General features: G+C 37.7%; 1 protein-coding gene across 4 annotated transcripts in view; it reads left to right on the forward strand.

The window, feature by feature from the left end:
* Positions 1-12,809: 12,809 nt before the first annotated feature.
* Positions 12,810-13,254, forward strand: part of LOC147874679 (transcription-associated protein 1-like) — a 207,114-nt gene continuing 206,669 nt past the window's right edge. For 2 of the 4 annotated variants that reach the window (XM_087344578.1, XM_087344577.1), the window contains exon 1: positions 12,827-13,207. The gene's annotated coding sequence lies outside the window, so the exon portion shown is untranslated. Of the gene's footprint in view, positions 13,208-13,254 lie in introns of all 4 variants that reach the window. The other 2 variants (XM_087344576.1, XM_087344575.1) reach the window with 2 other exon arrangements.

Raw genomic sequence — 13,254 nt, forward strand, 5'->3', positions numbered from 1 at the left:
TCGAATAATTCCAACCGTAGTTTAATGGCGACTAGTCAAATGGAACCAGCCAACTGTTCCAAGACAGAACCACTACTGACTGGCTTCTGGTAGGTCCTCGATGCCATTCGAAAGTATTGATTTCTTTCCATTTAGGTCGTCACAGATGGCAGGTCTTATCTTTGGTTCCGTATTTTTCCGATAGACTGCGTCTTTGTGTTTGTACGTCGTGTTCTCGAGTAAATGTGAGGCAATATTTCGATATATTTTCTAGAAGTTTGACATAGGATACCAATATGTTACCACAAGTTTGACGTGCGCCACGAATTCCGCGCCCACCAAACATTGCAATTGTTGTACCAGAGATTTATATTCAGTTTCTTTGTGAGGGAATTTATATTAATAAATGACGTACTATCATTCACTATGTTTATTCCGATTCTTTCGTTACATGATACTTATTTATAGTGAGTTAGATTGGGTCATCGTTACGCATGAATCTGCTACGTATTTGCGTCATCTACACAGCATCAATTTTGGAAGAAATATTTCTTGTGGAAACAATGTAATTTTAGACGATTTATGATGTATTACACGCATATAAGCACTAATTGTGTTATATAGGTATTTTGTGAGCGCTTAATATCGTTATTGATAAGTGGTCGAGGCCGACTTTACGCATCCTCCACCTCACGACTTTGATGCCTTCGTGCGAATTTCTAAAAGTCGATAAGACATAATAGAGTGTGAATATCATTAACTTACCTGTGGCATGACGTCCATACAAAATTTCAATAATATCTGAGCATCCATTCGGTTTTTCCAAAATTCGTGCGCAGGAAACCATTTTGCACTGATACAGATTACCCCGTTTTGGTTGGTTTGGGTTAGGTTAGGTTAGGTTAGTGGGGCACCTGCGCAGACGTTGTTGCACAGTGCAGTCATATGACTTGCGCATGTGAGGGCACCTTAAGCTCGTTATGGTTTATTGTATATTTTTAAACACTAATAAATTCGATTCCGTCACTTTAAAAAGTATATTATATACTGGGCTTCACTTTCATACCTGATTTAATTTTTTTACAAAGATATTTTATTGGACACATACTTTCAGTAATTGCAAGTACACCAATCACTTATCACTTAAATATGATGTTATTGAAGATTTCATTGTGGAAGTATATATGTTGTCACACGAAGAATAATTTATTAAAATATTTATTTAATTTTATATTACACTACATGTAATTCCTACAGTGACCCCAGTCATCGTTATAAAGAATAAATGTTCTCAAATTACCTAAGTCCAGCTTCTGCAGATAGACGATGTATGTATATGATTTACGTGTTACTAACTCGTACAAACGTCTTTACTGAGCACACACGGCATGGAAATGTCCATTCACTGAAGTCGTATGTCTCAATGTGGCGAACCGCACATATTCTTGCATTTTTTGTTGGATTGTTGTTTCAATTGTTTCTATTCTCACACGTCACCGAGAAGACATCCCTACACTGAGATTCAGTGTAGGTAGCACCCGTTAATACTTGATTGAACGGTGGTAATTAATCTTGTTAATGGTCCCGAAGAACTCTATTCCTAGAACACAAAGTTACATTGATACTGACCGACCGGTATCAAATAATCCCAACCGTAGTATAATGGCGACTATTCCAATGGGACCAGTCGAGTGTTCCAAGACAGAATCAGTACTGACTGTCTTCTGATTGGTCCTCGATGCCATTCGAAAGTATTGATTTCTTTCCATTTAGGTCGTCACAGGTGGAACGTCTTATCTTTGGTTCCGTATTTTTCCGATAGACTGCGTCTTTGTGTTTGTACTTCGTGTCCTCGAGTAAATGTGAGGCAATATTTTCGATATGTTTTGTAGACATTTGACATAGGACACCAATATGTTACCACACGTTTGACGTGCGCCATGAATTCCGCGTCCACCAAACATTGCATTTGATATACCAGAGATTTATATTCAGTTTCTTTGTGATGCCATTTATATTAATAAATGACGTACTATCATTCACGTATGTTTATTCCGATTCTTTCGTTACATGATACTTATTTATAGTGTGTTAGATTGGTTCATCGTTACGCATGAATCTGCTTCGTATTTGCGTCAACATCTACACTGCATCAATTTTGGAAGAAATATTTCTTGTGGAAACATTATGTAATTTTAGACGTTTTATGACGTATTACACGCATATGAGCACTAATTGTGTTATATGGGTATTGTGTGAGCGATTAATATCGTTATTGAAAAGTTGTTGTGGCCGACTTTGCGCATCCTCCACCTCACGACTTTGATGCCTTCGTGCAAATTTCTAAAAAGAGATAAGACATAATAGAGTATGAATATCATTAACTTACCTGTGGCATGACGTCCATACAAAATTTCAATAATTTCTGAGCATCCATTCGCTTTTTCCAAAATTCGTGCGTAGGAAACCATTTTGCACTGATGCAGATTACCCCGTTTTGGTTGGTTTGGGTTAGGTTTGGTTAGGTTAGGTTAGGTTAGTGGGGCACCTGCGCAGACATTGTTGCGCAGTGCAGTCGTATGACTTGCGCATGTGAGGGCACCTTGAGCTCGTTATGATTAATTGTATATTATTAAAAACTCAAAAATTCGATTCCGTCACTTTAAAAAGTATATTATATTCTGGGCTTCACTTTCATACCTGATTTAATTTTTTTACAAGGATATTTTATTGGACACATACTTTCAGTATTTGCAAGTACACCAATCACTTATCACTTAAATATGATGTTATTGAATATTTCATTGTGGAAGTATATATGTTGTTACACGAAGAATAATTTATTAACATATTTATTTAATTTTATATTACACTACATGTAATTACTACAGTGACCCCAGTCATCGTTATAAAGAATAAATGTTCTCAAAATACATAGTTCCAGCTTCAGAAGATACACGATGTCTGTATAAGATTTACGTGTTACTAACAAGTACAAACGTCTTTACTGAGCACACATGGCATGGAAATGTCCATTCACTGAAGTCGTATGTCTCAATGTGGCGAACCGCACATATTCTTGCGTGTTATGTTGGATTGTTGTTTCAATTGTTTCTAATCTCACACGTCACCGAGAAGACATCCTTACACTGAGATTCAGTGTAGGTAGCACCCGTTAATACTTGATTGAACGGTGGTAATTAATCTTGTTAATGGTCCCGAAGAACTCTATTCCTAGAACACAATGTTACGTTGATACTGATCGACCGGTATCAAATAATCCCAACCGTAGTTTAATGGCGACTATTCCAATGGGACCAGCCGACTGTTCCAAGACAGAATCAGTACTGACTGTCTTCTGATTGGTCCTCGATGCCATTCGAAATATTGATTTCTTTCCATTTAGGTCGTCACAGATGGCACGTTTTATCTTTGGTTCCGTATTTTTCCGATAGACTGCGTCCTTGTGTTTGTACGTCGTGTCCTCGAGTAAATGTGATGCAATATATTCGATATATTTTGTAGAAGTTTGACATAGGACACCAATATGTTACCACAAGTTTGACGTGCGCCACGATTTCCGCGCCCACCAAACATTGCAATTGATGTACCATAAATTTATATTCTATTTCTTTGTGAGGCGATTTATATTAATAAATGACGTAATATCATTCACGTATGTTTATTCCGATTCTTTCTTTACATGATACTTATTTATAGTGAGTTAGATTGGGTCATCGTTACGCATGAATCTGCTACGTATTTGCGTCAACATCTACACTGCATCAATTTTGGAAGAAATATTTCTTGTGGAAACATTATGTAATTTTAGACGTGTTATGATGTATTACACGCATATAAGCACTAATTGTGTTATATGGGGATTGTATGAGCGCTTATTATCTTTATTGATAAGTGGTCGTGGCCGACTTTGCGCATCCTCCACCTCACGACTTTGATGCCTTCGTGCGAATTTCTAAAAGGCGATAAGACATAAGAGAGTATGAATATCATTAACTTACCTGTGGCATGACGTCCATACAAAATTTCAATAATTTCTGAGCAACCATTCGCTTTTTCCAAAATTCGTGCGCAGGAAACCATTTGGCACTGATGCAGATTACCCCGTTTTGGTTGGTTTGGGTTAGGTTAGGTTAGGTTAGGTTAGGTTAGTGGGGCACCTGCGCAGACGTTGTTGCGCAGTGCAGTCATATGACTTGCGCATGTGAGGGCACCTTGAGCTCGTTATGGTTAATTGTATATTATTAAACACTCAAAAATTCGATTCCTTCACTTTAAAAAGTATATTATATTCTGGGCTTCACTTTCATACCTTATTTAATATTTTTACAAGAATATTTTATTGGACACATACTTTCAGTAATTGGAAGTACACCAATCACTTATCACTTAAATATGATGTTAATGAAAATTTCATTGTGGAAGTATATATGTTGTCACACGAAGAATGATTTATTGAAATATTTTTTAATTTTATATTACACTACATGTAATTACTACAGTGACCCCAGTCATCGTTATAAAGAATAAATGTTCTCAAAATACATAGGTCCAGCTTCAGAAGATACGCGATGTCTGTATATGATTTACGTGTTACTAACTCGTACAAACGTCTTTACTGAGCACACATGGCATGGAAATGTCCTTTCACTGAAGTCGTATGTCTCAATGTGGCGAACCGCACATATTCTTGCATTTTATGTTGGATTGTTGTTTCAATTGTTTCTATTCTCAGACGTCACCGAGAAGACATCCTTACACTGAGATTCAGTGTAGGTAGCACCCGTTAATACTTGATTGAACGGTGGTAATTAATCTTGTTAATGGTCCCGAAGAACTCTATTCCTAGAACAGAAAGTTACGTTGATACTGACCGACCGGTATCAAATAATCCCAACCGTAGTTTAATGGCGACTATTCCAATGGACCAGCCGACTGTTCCAAGACAGAATCAGTACTGACTGTCTTCTGATTGGTCTTCGATGCAATTCGAAAGTATTGATTTCTTTCCATTTAGGTCGTCACAGATGGCACGTTTTATCTTTGGTTCCGTATTTTTCCGATAGACTGCGTCTTTGTTTTTGTACGTCGTGTCCTCGAGTAAATGTGATGCAATATTTTCGATATATTTTGTAGAAGTTTGACATAGGACACCAATATGTTACCACAAGTTTGACGTGCGCCACGAATTCCGCGCCCAACAAACATTGCAATTGATGTACCATAAATTTATATTCTGTTTCTTTGTGAGGCGATTTATATTAATAAATGACGTAATATCAGTCACGTATGTTTATTCCGATTCTTTCGTTACATGATACTTATTTATAGTGAGTTAGATTGGGTCATCGTTACGCATGAATCTGCTACGTATTTGCGTCAACATCTACACTGCATCAATTTTGGAAGAAATATTTCTTGTGGAAACATTATGTAATTTTAGACGTGTTATGATGTATTACACGCATATAAGCACTAATTGTGTTATATGATGATTGTGTAAGCGCTTTTTATCTTTATTGATAAGTGGTCGTGGCCGACTTTGCTCATCCTCTACTTCACGACTTTGATGCCTTCGTGCGAATTTCTAAAAAGCGATAAGACATAATATAGTATGAATATCATTAACTTACCTGTGGCATGACGTCCATACAAAATTTCAATAATTTCTGAGCATCCATTCGCTTCTTCCAAAATTCGTGCGCAGGAAACCATTTTGCACTGATGCAGATTACCCCGTTTAGGTTGCTTTGGGTTGGGTTAGGTTAGGTTAGGTTAGGTTAGTGGGGCACCTGCGCAGACGTTGTGCGCAGTGCAGTCATATGACTTGCGCCTGTGAGGGCACCTTGAGCTCGTTATGGTTTATTGTATATTATTAAACACTCAAAAATTCGATTCCGTCACTTTAAAAAGTATATTATATTCTGAGCTTCACTTTCATACCTGATTTAATTTTTTTAACAATGATATTTTATTGGACACATACTTTCAGTAATTGCAAGTACACCAATCACTTATCACTTAAATATGATGTTATTGAATATTTCATTGTGGAAGTATATATGTTGTCACACGAAGTATAATTTATTAAAATATTTTTTTAATTTTATATTACACTACATGTAATTACTACAGTGACCCCAGTCATCGTTATAAAGAATAAATGTACTCAAATTACATAGGTCAAGCTTCTGCAGATACGCGATGTCTGTATATGATTTACGTGTTACTAACTCGTACAATCGTCTTTACTGAGCACACATGGCATGGAAATGTCCATTCACTGAAGTCGTATGTCTCAATGTGGCGAACCGCACATATTCTTGCGTGTTATGTTGGATTGTTGTTTCAATTGTTTCTATTCTCACACGCCACTGAGAAGACATCCTTACACTGAGATTCAGTGTAGGTAGCACCCGTTTATACTTGATTGAACGGTGGTAATTAATCTTGTTAATGGTCCCGAAGAACTCTATTCCTAAAACACAAAGTTACGTTGATACTGACCGACCGGTATCAAATAATCCGAACCGTAGTTTAATGGCGACTATTCCAATGGGACCAGCCGACTGTTCCAAGACAGAATCAGTACTGACTGTCTTCTGATTGGTCCTCGATGCAATTCGAAAGTATTGATTTCTTTCCATTGAGTTCGTCACAGATGGCTCGTCTTATGTTTGGTTCCGTATTTTTCCGATAGACTGCGTCATTGTGTTTGAACTTCGTGTCCTCGAGTATATGTGAGGCAATATTTTCGATATATTTTGTAGAAGTTTGACATAGGACACCAATATTTTACCACACGTTTTACGTGCGCCACGAATTCCGCGCCCACCAAACATTGCAATTGATGTACCAGAAATTTATATTCTGTTTCTTTGTGAGGTGATTTATATTAATAAATGACGTAATATCAATCACTATGTTTATTCCGATTCTTTCGTTACATGATACTTATTTATATTGAGTTAGATTGGGTCATCGTTACGCATGAATCTGCTACGTATTTGCGTCAACATCTACACTGCATCAATTTTGGAAGAAATATTTCTTGTGGAAATATTATGTAATTTTAGACGTGTTATGACATATTACATGCATATAAGCACTAATTGTGTTATATGGGGATTGTGTGAGCGCTTAATATCGTTATTGATAAGTGGTCGTGGCCGACTTTGCTCATCCTCCACCTCACGACTTTGATGCTTTCGTGCGAATTTCTAAAAAGCGATAAGACATAATAGAGTATGAATATCAATAATTTACCTGTGGCATGACGTCCATACAAAATTTCAATAACTTCTGAGCATCCATTTGCTTTTTCCAAAATTCGTGCGCAGGAAACCATTTTGGACTGATGCAGATTACCCCGTTTTGGTTGGTTTGGGTTAGTTTAGGATAGGTTAGGTTAGGTTAGTAGGGCACCTGCGCAGACGTTGTTGCGCAGTGCAGTCGATGACTTGCACATGTGAGGGCACCTTGAGCTCGTTATGGTTAATTTTACATTATTAAAAACTCAAAAATTCGATTCCGTCACTTTAAGAAGTATATTATATTCTGGGCTTCAATTTCATACCTGATTTAATTTTTTTACAAGGATATTTTATTGGACACATACTTTCAGTATTTGCAAGTACACCAATCACTTATCACTTAAATATGATGTTATTGAATATTTCATTGTGGAAGTATATATGTTGTCACACGAAGAATAATTTATTAAAATATTTATTTAATATTATATTACACTACATGTAATTACTACAGTGACCCCAGTCATCGTTATAAAGAATAAATGTTCTCAAAATACATAGGTCCAGCTTCAGAAGATACGCGATGTCTGTATATGATTTACGTGTTACTAACTTGTACAAACGTCTTTACTGAGCACACATGGCATGGAAATGTCCATTCACTGAAGTCGTATGTCTCAATGTAGCGAACCGCACATATTCTTACGTGTTATGTTGGATTGTTGTTTCAATTGTTTCTAATCTCACACGTCACCGAGAAGAGATCCTTACACTGAGATTCAGTGTAGGTAGCTACCGTTAATACTTGATTGAACGATGGTAATTAATCTTGTTAATGGTCCCGAAGAACTCTATTCTTAAAACACAAATTTGCGTTGATACTGACCGACCGGTATCAAATAATCCCAACCGTAGTTTAATGGCGACTATTCCAATGGGACCAGCCGACTGTTCCAAGACAGAATCAGTACTGACTGTCTTCTGATTGGTCCTCGATGCCATTCGAAAGTATTGATTTCTTTCCATTTAGGTCGTCACAGGTGGCACGTCTTATCTTTAGTTCCGTATTTTTCCGAAAGACTGCGTCTTTGTGTTTGTACTTCGTGTCCTCGAGTAAATGTGAGGCAATATTTTCGATATATTTTGTAGACATTTGACATAGGACACCAATATGTTACCACACGTTTGACGTGCGCCACGAATTCCGCGTCCACCAAACATTGAAATTGAAGTACCAGAGTTTTATATTCAGTTTCTTTGTGAGGCCATTTATATTAATAAATGACGTACCATCATTCACGTATGTTTATTCCGATTCTTTCGTTACATGATACTTATTTATAGTGAGTTAGATTGAGTCATCGTTACGCATGAATCTGCTACGTATTTGCGTCAACATCTACACTGCATCAATTTTGGAAGAAATATTTCTTGTGGAAACATTATTTAATTTTAGACGTGTTATGACATATTACACGCATATATGCACTGATTATGTTATATGGGGATTGTGTGAGCGCTTAATATCGTTATTGATAAGTGGTCGTGGCCGACTTTGCGCATCCTCTACCTCACGACTTTGATGCCTTCGTACGAATTTCTAAAAAGCGATAATACATAATAGAGTATGAATATCATTAACTTACCTGTGGTATGACGTCCATACAAAATTTCAATAATTTCTGAGCATCCATTCGCTTTTTCCAAAATTCGTGCGCAGGAAACTATTTTACACTGATGCAGATTACCCCGTTTTGGTTGGCTTGGGTTAGGTTAGGTTAGGTTAGATTAGGTTAGTGGGGCACCTGCGCAGACGTTGTTGCGCAGTGCAGTCGTATGACTTGCGCATGTGAGGGCACCTTGAGCTCGTTATGGTTAATTGTATATTATTAAACACTTAAAAGTTCGATTCCGTCACTTTAAAAATATATTATATTCTGGGCTTCACTTTCGTACCTGATTTAATTTTTTTACAATGATATTTTATTGGACACATACTTTCAGTAATTGCAAGTACACCAATCACTTATCACTTAAATATGATGTTATTGAATATTTTATTGTGGAAGTATATATGTTGTCACACGAAGAATAATTTATTAAAATATTTATTTAATTTTATATTACACTACATGTAATTACTACAGTGACCTCAGTCATCGTTATATAGAATAAATATTTTCAAATTACATAAGTCCAGCTTCTGCAGTTACGCGATGTCTGTATATGATTTACGTGTTACTAACTCCTACAAACGTCTTTACTGAGCACACATGGCATGGAAATGTCTTCTCACTGAAGTCGTATGTCTCAATGTGGCGAACCGCACATATTCTTGCGTGTTATGTTGGATTGTTGTTTCAATTGTTTCTATTCTCTCACGTCACCGAGAAGACATCCTTCCACTGAGATTCAGTGTAGGTAGCACGCGTTAATACGTGATTGAACGGTGGTAATTAATCTTGTTGATGGTCCCGTAGAACTCTATTTCTAGAACACAAAGTTACGTTGATACTGACCGACTGAAATCAAATAATTCCAACCGGAGTTTAATGGCGACTATTCAAATGGGACCAGCCGACTGTTCCAAGACAGAATCAGTACTGACTGTCTTCTGATTGGTCCTCGATGCAATTCGAAAGTATTGATTTCTTTCCATTTATGCTACTAATAAATAATGCAGTAACTTAAAATGGATCTGGATCTCTGGAGTCCAGCGCACAGACGTGGAGACATGGTGGGCCGTCGGATCTGCGCGTTGGCAGCCTCGCCTCTGAAGATGGGAGACCTCAAGAAAACCAATGGTCAGAGTGCAACAAGGTTTGCTGAAGGGAAATGTTTTAGCATCTCTCCGAAACAAGAAATAGTAAGTGGCGTTTCTTTGGAATTCCGTACGCCAAACTTCCTGTCGGCGACCTCAAGTTCAAGGTAACGAGAAGTTGATAAGTGGCAACGTAAGTTCTACATTGCGGTGTGTATTTTGTGAAAAGTACATAAATCATTCGCAAAATATCGCCGTGTCCAGAGGAAAAATGCCACCAAAATTACGAAAAAAACCTTAGGACCTTAAATGTCACATCGTACATTGCGTCAAAGTGGCCGCGCGGTCCTTGTAGCCTCTTGGTCGCAGGGACCGTGGGTTCGTATCCCACGCTTTTCTGTGATGTGCTTTCCTTTGTACAGGTAGAGTAGTATCCTGTCTTTTGTAACTCTTTTTAACAAATTTCTGTAAACGTCACGTGTTATTTCGCCTCTTTGTGTAGGGTCTGCTGTCAGAATGTGAAGTGTAATTGTGAGGTAATTTTTCAGAACTCAGATCTCATACTGACAGGAGCAATAATTCATGTACTTGCTGAGTTCGAACCAGTTAGAAGATGATTTTAATATTATCTTCCTATGTATCCAATGCTGTCTCTTCAATAATATTTACTGTGTTTCTTCATTTTCTAATTCGGGGATGTTGGGTTAATAACTCCATGGTCATTGGTGTGGTACCATCCATTGATAAAATTTTCAGTAGCATAATGTGGTCATGTTCTCCAATGCAGGAAATTATGATCATTCCTAAATCAAAAGCTAAGGAGTACAGAAAAAATAAACTATCTGAATATCTTATGTCATTGCCACTATAAGTCGTAGCCCACAGTTGGAAGATTAATCACGAGTAATAACAACGCCTGCACATGGGAATCCGTGGTCAGCCATTTCCAGTCATCTCAGAGGTTCAAAAAATATTTCCCTAAAATCCATCGTAATGTTTCCATGCCACCGCCCCCCCGTCACTGAAGTGGCCAATTACAATAAATATTCTTTCAAACACAGTACATGCATGCCTTGTGCATCAATATTATTGAAATGCCACCTTCCTTCCTTTTATTATCCTACAAGTAACATGAGATGCACATAACCTGAGAAATTTTGTGCTATACGTGTAATAATTGTAGACTGAAATCTTCATTCAACAATATTTTCCTTAGCAGTTTGTTTACCAACAGTTGCAATTAACCATTATTCTGGTAACAGATTAATGCATTAGAAATTAAAGATAACAAATATGAAAACATGACTCCATTCTTCCACACTTTCACAGTTTGTTGATAATTTGTCAGAAGACGGCATTCTAAAATTTCCATGCAAGAAAGAGCATGTTCATGAACCTAAAAGCAGGAATGTAAATATTGTCATCTATGCTACAATGTAAGAGCTTCTGACAGTGTGTTTATATAAACCACAAATTAATAAATAAAATTTAATCAAAATTCTTAACCCTCTTCCAGCCTAAATACTTGAAAGCACTTTTGTTCGTGGTCTTTGGTATCTTAGACATTCGAATTTTGTTCCTGTCTCCTAGTGAAATATGTTGTAATGTTGACTGTCTTTGCGTTGCCACAGCGTTCTCTTCACTTATCGGTTTCAGTTCCCACACTGTTCTAACGTAACGTTAAACTTTCGTGTGTGTGAAATGATAAGGTTTCAGTCTTTTGAATAAGGGTAGGAGAGGGATAGAGATTGAAATGTTATAAGCTCTCTGCATAATGTCCATATATTCTTAGTAAGAAGTGTGATGGCTCCCCCAGTGGTGAATCGTTTTCCGTTTGCTATGTGAGGAATCACATATAACCACTGTAACTGTCTATAAAGAAATCTAAAATGTCAAGGGATTCTAAAATAACTTCATTTAAAATAGTGTCAGGTTTGCCGTAACGCAAAGAATATTTTGATGAAAATGGATTATACAAATGCTTATTACTCTGGTACATTGCAGCCAAAATACAAATTAACGCACTTCACTTTAGGATGGCAGGAGCATGTGGGTAAGTGTAGATTAGTACTGAGGGAACGCGATAAGACCGCAAAGTTTGGATCGTGGCAGAGGGGCTGTGTAGTGGCGACATATGCAATAATCGTTTATAGTGCTTCGTTCATTGAGCTGTAGTTTACGAAATCCCACCTGTTTTCATAAATGATGGAAGATATTTAGGTTATGGAAATGTTTGGTAGTTGGTGTCTTATAGGTGATGTTGGTCGGACTTTTCAAATGACGAAGCTCGCGAGTCGTCTCCGACCTTCTGGAAAATTAGTTGTGAGAAATTATCGCGCAGGGAAGATGTCGGTGCTGAATTTGCGTGATGTCTTGAGTGCCAACATGAAATGTGACGAGGATAAGTTCGTGTTGGAAAGGACGTGGACGATTTCACTGGGTGATTTATAGGTAGACGTGCAGGTATTCAAGATTTGTGTCTGGTATCAATCTGAGCAGGGTGTCGAAGGTTGCTCTGTGCAGTAACAATCCGGCGACCGAGAGGTTATGTGATAAATGTGTCCTAGGATGTAGGCGATCTAGTGGCGAATTGTGGGCTACTTGTTTGATAGTGCTTCGTGCTAAGTTGATTGAGTTTTTAGTTTTTTGGGTGTGGTCCGATTCATAATTTATTTTAAGATTTTTGAGGTTATGGAAGTGTTTGGTAGTTGGTTTCTTATAGGCGAAGTTGGTAGCTCGTTTCGCCTTAATTTTTTTCTTTATTTCCTGTTAGTTTTAAGGCAGAAGATGTCAGTAACGGTAGTCACGAAATAAAGTTTGAGGTCTTCATAATTTTACAGTCTTTCGAGTGGTATTTCAGTCAGCATTTGGTTCGGCAGTGCCGTGTAGTGTTCGCGGACGGGCATGTACCTCAGGTGTATTGTCGGTATATGACAGGACAGTTCGTCAGGGTGCGCACATATTGATCATTGAATATCCCTCATGCTCCGCCGGTGGCGGGATGTGTTCGCTGTTTTTCAGACGTTGCCGTCCCTGCGTGCGAGAAAATGGCGCAGCTGCTCTGCTGTTATTGTTTCCTTCGGACGGCGTGATGGTAGGATGCATGCCCAGTCGAGTGCAGCTTTACTCTCTTATATTTCGAATGCTTGCAAGTTTATTTGAACTGATGTTTGTCATCTTTCTCCTGTGTGAAGTACGTAAAGTGGGAAATATTTTGGTTACACGAAAGGCCGGATTAGT

This window comes from Zootermopsis nevadensis, unplaced genomic scaffold (genome assembly GCF_977971745.1).
Source record: "Zootermopsis nevadensis isolate Lab colony 2312 unplaced genomic scaffold, Znev_1.0 Znev_ptg000007l, whole genome shotgun sequence".
NCBI lineage: Eukaryota > Metazoa > Arthropoda > Insecta > Blattodea > Termopsidae > Zootermopsis > Zootermopsis nevadensis.